A 9,902-nucleotide genomic window follows, 5' to 3' on the forward strand; every position below is an offset into this window, starting at 1 on the left:
GGGATACCTGCCATCATCCTGCTGGCTCATGGCACAGCATGCTGCGGGCAAGGCTGTCACCAGCTCCCAGCACTACCTGCCAGCCACCCGCTCTGTGCTGAGAAGGCATCTGTGCTTCCATCCCTCCATCCTCCTCCTCTCCCCTCGCCTGTTATGTATCGAGAGGTGTCTTTTTGGTGGGGGCAGCAGATATACAAAGAGGGCATTAAAAACGTGCTAAATGGAAGTCAAGGCAGGCAGAAATAGCCCCAGAGGAGCCATAGTGGCAGGGGAATATGAATCATTTCCATTAAATCAAGCCCAGTGGAACACCATATTCCTTTCAAACAGGCAGGGTTTCCCCTTTTCTCCCCGCTGTTGATGCTGCGTTGTTGGGTTGGTTTGATACCAGTAGAAATGCCATGTTGAAGGACACCTTCAGACCATCCCCACCCCATGTGAAATGGGCATGTTCAACAACAGCACAGGGCAACACACTGCTATGAGAGCCTGATGTTTATTGGGAAGATTTTAGCCATGCAGCAAGGTCTCCATGTTCCTCTGGACACAAAGAGTCTCTGTGCAGGGCCTGTTCAGCACCCCCCCAGCCATGGAGCATCCGGGGCTGAGCCCTTTCCATGCTGCATGGAGACAAGCACATAACCCACCAGCCTCAAGCTTCCCCATGACCATGGGGACCACATGTTGCTCACCACTCCAGGACTGGAAGGACCTGAATGACTATGATGAGCAGAGGTGCCCACATTGAAGATGGTTCTAGAAGAGTGGGATTCTTCGGAGCTGCCTGACCCCATTTCCAGGAAGGTGAGCTGGAGTTTTACACCTCGCTGGTGGGCCCAGAGTCAACACAACCTGTTTTGCTTTGCAAACTCCTTCCTTGAGTTTAGAAATGTCCCTGGCAGTGTTCAAGGCCAGGTTGGACACAGGGGCTTGGAGCAACCTGCTCTAGTGGAAGGTGTCCCTGCCCGTGGCAGGGGTTGGAGCTGGATGAGCTTTAAGATCCCTTCCATCACAAATCAGGCTGGGATTCCCTGCTATCCTCTTGTCTTTACACCCCAAATACTGGGGGGTCTGGGTAACAAAGCACTCAGAGAATGGGGATTTATTCCCTCCTTCTGAGGCAGTGAGAAGATAAGTTACACTTATCCTCCAGGATTGAAGTCCTCCAACACCTCAGCTGAAGCTTTGGCTTGTGCATCAGCCCAAACCCAGTACTGGAAATACCAGCAAGGGAAAAGTGGAGTTTGACAGACACAGTGTATGGTCTGTGGCTGAGGAACTTTAGTTCCTTTGTCCTTTTGTCTTAAGGGAACAAACCAGACTTCACGCACAGCTCCGAAGAGACAAAGGAAGAATCAACCTGAGCACGCTGTGTTGTGCCCACAGGGAAGGCAAAAATGCCCTGAGAGGCAGAAAGAGCCCATCTCTGAGACCACCCAAGGTAGGGGCTATCCTAAGGAGCCTCAGCATTCTGTCTAGGTTGGTCCTTGCTCTGAGTGAGTTTGGAGTCCGTGCCTTGATGGCAACATAGGCAATACAGGGACAGAACTGTACAGAAGAGCCCGGTGCTTTCTCTCCAGGTATCATCACTGCTGCCTAAAACCAAAGCTCTGCCTCACTCCATGAAACAAGCAATCTCTACCTCCAGCTCCTTCAGTCTTTCTTGCCAGAGCTTCATCTGCACATCAGCATCTCTGATGGCCTGTACCAGAAGGAGCCAAGAGGCTCTGCTCTATTCCACAGCCTCTGGTGCAATGGATTCCCACCAGGACTGAGTTACTGACAGGCACTTCCTTGATACATGGCAGCTGAATTCAGCCCAGGACACCAAGGCAATGAGTCAATCCTTCTTCATTAGAGATCATTTTTAATCGTTGTTGTTAAAGATTATAATTTGTGAAAAGAAAATAAGATCAGAGCATGATCTGGAGCAGGAGTTGTGTTCAGGAGGAAGGTGTCTCCATCAGCTGCACAGGGCACCCAGGGCACCCTGTGCTTGAAGGCAGCCTGCAACAAACACGTTGCCTGGGAAGGGTTTGCAGGGGATGAGTGACCAGATTCACTCACATGGATAAACAATACACATCAGGGCCATCGTGCTGAAGAAACACACTGTTTGCTCCCAAGAAATCAAAACCCTTCAATGAGGAAAAGGAGGGACGGGAGGGAAAAGGCCCGTGTGGGTTTTGCCATCCTGCTCTGAAAGGCAGAATGCTGCTTTCCCCCACGAGCAGCAGCTGAAAGGGCTTTGCAACGTCGACACAAGCCTGATTCCTACTTTACGTGGAGGGAAAGGCCCTTCATTGCACAGCTCTTCCTCTTGCCAAGAGCAAGTTATCGCATTGGAGAGTCGTTCCATCCAATCCCCCTCTCGTCTCCAGCCCTCCATGCAGCAGCTGCTGGAGAAGAGCGAGGATGAAGTGGGAGCAGCAGAGGGACTGCAGAGAGGCTGGCACTGGTTCCCGTGCCTGCTGTCAGCCACCACAGCTTGGCCTTCGCTTTGCAAAGAGAGCAGTGATTTCAGATGCTGCCATCTGGGGGCACAGAAACACTGAAAAAAGACCAACCTTCCAGGGGGTGCTCAACATCTTGAGGAAGCCTCCAGACAGCTGCCCGATTGGAAGACTGCAGCAGCTTTCCTTCATCCTTGCTCCCGGCTCCGCAGCCGGATCAGGCAAGGAGCAGACGCACAGAAGAGGGAAAAGCTGTTGGGAAAACACACACAAAAATAGCTGCAGCAGCCGTTTAGCGATGCAGAGAGCACAGCTTCGTGCAGAGCACATCTCAGTGCAAAGGAACTCTGTTAACTAAGAAGCATCGATGCCCTGCCCTGCTCTCCTGCTCCCATTGACAGACAGCAGCTGCTCTTGCTTTAGAGCAGCAGCAGCGGGGCCCGTAAGAGGATGGAGACATGGGAGAGATGAGTTTAGTGACCTCTGAGTACCAGCATTCCAGCTTGGTTTGACTTCCCCGGCTGTGGAACATGCCTCTCCTCTTCCGCAGCATCTCCAGGCTGTGGTGCTGCAAAGCCACACGTGACTACTAACTATGGAAGATAACCATGGTAGCAGTGATAATACAGGTGGGTCTTCCTTGCAAGGCACTGGTGTGTTCCTGACGTACTGCTCAGGTAGGATGTGGTTTGTGACACAAGGGCTCCTGAAACATAAGCTCACTAACCCCTGCAGTAACAAGAGCACCTGGCTCACAAGGGCCTTTTCTTCCCCATACCATGTTTGCAGATCCAGCATCCCACCGCTTCTGATCGAGTCCTTTGGGAAGCATGAGCTGAAGGAGAGATGGCAGCTCTATGATTTCACTACTGCTGCTGCAGAGGAGGTAGTGAGCAGGGCAGGTAGGAGCACAAACAGCAACTTGCCCTCAGCAGAGCAACCCTGGTGGGTCCTTGATGGCAGATCCCATGGGAGCAAACCAGGCTCAGCCTCCCCAAGAGCCCTGCCAACACATGGCTCCATACGCTGCCCCACGCTCCCTGCCAGGCCTGTCTGTGGGGTGGTGTGAGCTTGCCCCTGTGTGGGGCTGGAGGTGGGCAGAAGCTCCCAACCTTTTCTCCTAGGAAGGTTTCTAGAAGCCCCAAACCAGCTTTTTATGGGAATGATCCAGGGCACGATGTGAAAGAGTCCACAGATGAGAGTGAAAGCTCTGGAAAGGCAAAGCTGTGCCAGGAAGACAGGGAGAAAGGGCTTCGTGGGACTCAGGGGAAAGAGGATGGAATAAAGACAAAGCCTCAAATCAGACAGTAAAATGGTAAATGAGGTGCAAAGGACAAGTGGGAAGAACAAGGAGCCTGTTGCTGCTGCTCCAGCCACAGTTTCCAGAGCAGGACTGTGAATGACGAGCCCCATCAGGGCTGGAACAGAAACCTGCAGCTTACCACGGGCACGAGCAGAGCATCGTGGTTTTGGCAAGGCCAAGGGCTCCTGTTTGTGGCATGTGGGATGCTGGAGGTGCAGAGCGAGGTGCTGCAGGTACGTGTCCGCAGTAGGAAGGACCACTCACCTTTATGGAGGGATGCTCTGGGCGAGCAGGGCTCTGCTGCCGGTGCAGAGCTCACACGTACCACTGCACAACGTGCAGGCTGGGGCTGTGCTCCACAGCTTGGGGGTCTCAGCCTTGCCAGAAGGGACTTTTTCAGGGGGGGTTTAAAGAGTTGAGTGTTCAGGTTGTTTCCTTCTTGCCCCAGCAAGACACGGCGCTGAGCTCCATCTCCACAGTCACCCTGGATGCTCCGGCTTTGCCATTGGCAGCATGGGAGCTCTATGTGAGCCAGCAACACCTCCCCAATTCCTCTTTGCCCATCACAGGCACTTCTAGGGAGAAAAAGGGTGCGTGCAGCTTCTGCCGTGCTAAAACACATCCGTAAGGAAGTTGTGCACCCGCTTTTGTGCAGTCGGGCAAAACCACCTAAACCAGAGGAAAACCTTTTGTGCATGTGGAAACCCTAAAACCACACAGGGCATAACACTGCGTACAGCACCCAGCCCTGGCAAAGAGGCATCTGCAGAGATGCTGCAACCAGGAATCCCAAAAGGAGCAAAGAGTGTTGGCCATTATGGGCTTTGGGTTGGTTTCTCCCCTACCATGCACCACAGGGTTTGGGTTCCCACACAGAACACGGGAGCAGAGCTACCTGACATGGTGCAAAGCAGGAAGCAAGGCGCCCAGCTCCAGGTTTCGTGCAGTGTGGGCTGCTGGGGTGCTCGCTGATGTGGTGGGCAGGAGATGCACCGTGCACACATACATATACGTGTGGAAGTGTAGGTGTCTGAGAAAGGTTTCGTTTCCCTGCACTGGCTGCTGAGAGAGGCACTGAACCTATTTTGGGAAAACTCAGCATCCCCTTGGCATGCAAATCAGCTGAGCAGCCAGGCGACCACAGGCTGGGTTGGGTTAAAGGGACCTTAAAGCTCACCCAGCTCCAACGCCCTGCCATGGGCAGGGACACCTTCCACTAGAGCAGACACGTTGCCCCATCAAAGCTGTGGGGCTCACTGCTGGCATAGCCCTGCTACACTTCAGGTGGCTCCCTCTTATTTAAGCCCAGAAGTCATCATCATCAGGGCTCCACTAGTTATAAACTGCAAGCAAACTTGTCTGGATGCTCCAAGAGAGGCTGTCGAGCTGACGAAGCTCTTTCTGGGGTGAAACAGCAGCTCCTAAAGCTGTCTGACATCTAGGAAGTAGTCATAGAGCTCAACAACGTCAGCAATTATCTAAGTGCCCATAAACAGTGAACAGCCCTGGTTTAGTTGATGATCTTTCCATCCCATGGATAAAGGTGCTTTGCCCAGTCTCTCACTGAGGTCTCGGATAAAGCCCCATCCCAAGTATCCCCGTGCACTTGGCAGATGTTAGATTTCTGGCCTGGAGGATGGATAAAAGATTTCCTGCATCTTTTAAAGGCTGCTGGGTGAGACAAGGAGAGTCACAAGGCTTGTGGCTAGGAACAGGCAGAGAGATGCTCTGGTCTGGCAGGACACGCTTGTGCCTGCAAGTGCCTGACGGTGCTGCTTGTTGCCATCTCCAAAGCAGACAAAACCCAGGTCACTCAGTCCTGTCCCTCCCTGGGACCCCAGGACCAGGCTCTCTGCTTGCCCCACTGCTGTGGGTGGACAGCCCATGGAGACCAGCCTTCGTTTTAAAGGTCATCCCAGAAGTCAGGGGAGATACAAGGTTCATTGACTCCTTAAGCAAAGCCCAGTTCATCTCACATCACCCACCCATATGGAGGCAAGAGCAGAGAGGCCAGTGGCTCCTCAGGCCTGGACAAATGACCCCTCTGAGGGACATGGCTGTCAATTGCTTCAGCAAATACAGAGTTCAGACAACTGCAAGGAATGTGCCAAAAAAAGATTACAAAACACCACTGCTTTCTGCAGGACAAGCCCAAGACACTCGCTTGTGAGAAAGGGGACGAGATGCAGTGAGCCCCGTGGGGGGGAAGGACTCTGGTTCTTAGATAGGTTCACAGATAGGACTTTGTGGCTTGTTTTGCTGTTATTTCTCCTAAGATATGAGGTCACCTGGAGCCCTGCAGAGAGAGGGGGACAGCAGAGGTCCCCTGGGCACGGCGGGTGAGACAATGTTTGGTCTGGCTGCAGGGCAGCTCATTCCACCACCCGCTGGGTCAGGATGTGACCCACCTCAGCACAGGGGTTTCCCAAATCCCTTGTGCTCCAGTCACTGGCAACTTCCCACATCACGATCCCAAACCACTGCGGAATGACCCGTCCAGCATCTCCCACCAAAGCCAGCTCTTATGTGGCCTTGTCCCCGCCATGCATGGGGCAGACACATGAGCTTTGGCCACCGCAGCAGCAGGCTTTGCCACAGCAGGGTTCGAATCAAACTCCTGCTCCCTTTTCTCTCCTTGATGGGTGGACACAAAGGGTTGTTTTTCACTCTCTGCAACACCAGGAGCAATTAGTAGTGGTTGTTACTCCAAAAGCAGCTTAAAGCCACCACCCAAACCCAACACCTGGGAGCTGTACAAGCTTAGTGACGGAAACCTCAGTAGCCAAAGACCTAATTAAACAGCCCCCAATATGTGGCCAAAGGCTCAAAGCAGTAAGAGGATCTTTTGTGCTGAACACTGCAGGCATACGCTGTGATTTACACCAGTCATATAACTCATGGCACAAGGACATGACCATGCCTTCCCCATACAACCTTTCCAGAGGTAGAGGACAAGGAGCACAGATGATTTTCAACCCAAAATCCCACCTAGGATCCCCCATCCTCCTTTCACCATTCAAACCACTATGCTGGGAGCTGGTTTTTTACTGATTTAAGCGGGAAGGAAGGGAAGGGGAAAAGGAGAGAAGGCTCCAGAGGACAGAAGCATCTCATCACAGCTTCCCTCCACCCCAACAGCTGCCCAGACAACCTCTTTAGCTCCCCAGGAGCCAGGCATGGAGCTGCATGCCAGCTGCCCCACAGCATGGTGGGGCTTGAAGCCTTAGACCTCATCTCTTCATTCTACCACCAAGCCCCATAACCTGCGTGTGTTTTGGTTTCCATTACAGGGCTAACAACCCCCTGGGCTTATTTAGGAAGTAGCAACAGTGCTCAACAACATTAGCAGTTATTTACGTGCCTGTAAATAGCAAACACCCCTGTCCTAGTTGGTGATAATTCCATCGCATGGATAAAGATGCTTTGCCCAGTCGCTCACCTTAGGTCTCAGATAAAGCCCCATCACAAGCATCCCCATAGACTTTAGAGGGTGACACATGCTGCATAAGGAGCTTTAACACAACAGCTTAGATCCCAAACCTTTCACAAAGAAGCATTTAAAGGGAGAACATCAGCATCTCACATTTTAGGGTTTAATCCATACAGAATAAACACAAGAAGCAACATTTTTGTTCTAAACCCTTCCTTTTCTCACCCACATGCACTTTCTGCAGCGTGACTTACCTGCCATCCCTGCTCTTAGATGCTGAAACATCTCTTCCGAGCCCCCCAGAACAACAGCAAACTGGAAACTTATCCACAGCACCAACACAACCTCCAACTCTCCCCACCTAACTGGGAGGGGGCTTTGGATCCCTATATAACCTGACCCCAGAACTACCAGCTGCTGGGGACTAAGCCCCAGCTGATAGAGGTCAGCAGTGATTCACAATTACCACCCCAGAAAGGTGCCAGAAGGGGAAGTGTGGAGCCAGAAAGCACCAGGGGAAGCCCTTTGCCCCATAGGGATGGGATGGGATGGGATGGGATGGGATGGGCAACCCCCTTGCATTATCCTGCCACAGGGGCAAAGTGGGTCTCTGCTTGGCATGTTCCTCACCAGTTCTCATGCCTGAAGGCCTTGCAGAGCCCCTGCCCTGCTCAGACCAGGGAAGGTGATGTTCAAGACTTGGGAATGCCACCTCTTTCCCAGTGGCAGCTGGCCTCATTAAACAGGCCGTGCTGGTCCAGAGCAGCATGAGAGCCTCCCAGCACAAACTGTGGCTGCCTTTCTGCTTGTGTCCAGATAGAGCATCCTCATGGAGCATCTCCCGCTGCTGCCTGCCACTGGTGAGTGAGGCCAGCACACGAGCAACCAAAGCCAACAGCTTTGGTTCACTGCCTCTTCAGGCAGATGGGGATGGGGATTTGGGGACATGCACGGTTCCAAGAGACAACATCACCGAGCAGGAAGTCAACAGGAACACGCAGGAAGAAGAGATTCCTGTAAACACCACTGGCTGCTGCTATAATTAGACGGGAAGGGTGCTGGTTCCCAGCTCACCATTCCTTCCTGTGGCCTCCCACCCGCCGGGATCATGACTGCAGCTCCCTGGAATAGACGCCTTCCCACAGCAGCTGTTCCCAGAGAGCTTCTGACACTGCACGGCTTGGAGAGAGAGAGAGATTTGCAGGGATTTGGCTCTCCCCATCCCTGTGTGCTAGTTAAGGTGACAAGGACGAGCAGTGCCGAGAGACCTCGTGTCTAAGCGCAGAGCAGGGTTGAGGCGCTCTCTGCCCCACATCCCATCATGGGTATCCCAGCCTGGGGCTTCCTGCCCTAGCTCTGGAAGTCCACCAGCCCATCCAGACCCATGTGCAGGGGAGCAGGAGGGTGTAACTCACTGGCTTTCTCAAGAGGCACCAAAACAAGCCCAAGGCATGTGAATCTCCTGGGGTTTCAATGAGACCAAACTCTGCTGTGACAAAGTGATGGTCCTAAAGAGAAGGATGCAACCTCCTGGCTCTCCTCTGGGCAAAGCCAAAAGCCAGCAAGGACGTGGTAGGAAGGATGGTGCTTGGTGCATGGGTGCTGCCACATTTTGCTGGAGAACAAGGACCTTTTGTGTCTTTGGGATATATACTTAAGGATATCTCTAAGACATCAGTGAGAGCTGCTCAATGCACTCAGCTTGAGCCAGCAGGGAGTTATTATCCCTGACAGAAATCCCTGCTGCAGGAAGGCAGCCCTCAATGGGAACCCAGCACAACATCCTCCACGGTGAAATCCAGACCCTGCGCCCACCCTCTGGCATCCAGCAGGGCTGGAGCACAATGACACCACCAGGGATGCTGCTGGCTGCAATTTTGGGCACTGCTGCCCCATACAGACACAACGGGCTCAGCGGTGCCTGTGGACAAGGTGCTCTGCGCCTGCCTGAAGGTGGTGGCTCCTGCCTCTTGGCTGCTGCAGAACGGCAGGAGATGCAGCAGGGCTGGCAGGCACCATCCCGGGATTAGGTCAGTGGGGCTGTAACATCTGCCTTTCCTTTGGAATGAGGCACAAGCGCCGCCGTGATGCAAATACCTGGGGGTGCTGGGGGGTCTGAACATGCTGTGCTCTCCCTGCAGCCCCGGGGCTGCGGTCACCCATCCCCTGCTCCTCTCCCAGCACTTCCCATGGGTGGCTGCTGGGCCAGTCCCCACGAGGTGCTGCGGCAGCACGGCAGGGAAGCAACCCTTCCCCAGGGAGCTGGGACACCCTGCCAGGAACGAGGCAATTCCCTGCACAGGCTGCCCAGGAGCTCGGGAAAGCCGGCTTTGTCCCGGTGAGGCCATGGCCAGGGTGCACAGCAGCTGCTGAGGACTGCTGAGGGGCATTCCCGTCCGCTGTGCAGAGCCAGGGAATGGCTTTTTATGTCCTGTGTACAAACACGCGGTGTCTCCGCGCAAGCTCACGTAAGCAAACACAGGCAGGATGCTGGTCTGCCCGAGCGCTTCGAGCAGCGCTGGAAATCCTTGTTTCTCAGCCACGAGATTCCTTCCTAAATCAGAGAATCAACCAGGCTGGAAAAGAGCTTCCAGATCCTCAAGTCCAACCATTCCCAGCAGTGCCAAGGCCACTACTGGCCCCTGGCACTGAGAGCCTCATGTACATGGTGTGTGAACACTTGCAGGGACGGCGCCTCCAGCCCTGACCTGGGCAG

The sequence above is a fragment of the Nestor notabilis genome, unplaced genomic scaffold, assembly GCF_000696875.1.
Source record: "Nestor notabilis isolate BGI_N333 unplaced genomic scaffold, ASM69687v1 scaffold14145, whole genome shotgun sequence".
In the NCBI taxonomy this organism is placed as follows: Eukaryota; Metazoa; Chordata; class Aves; order Psittaciformes; family Psittacidae; genus Nestor; species Nestor notabilis.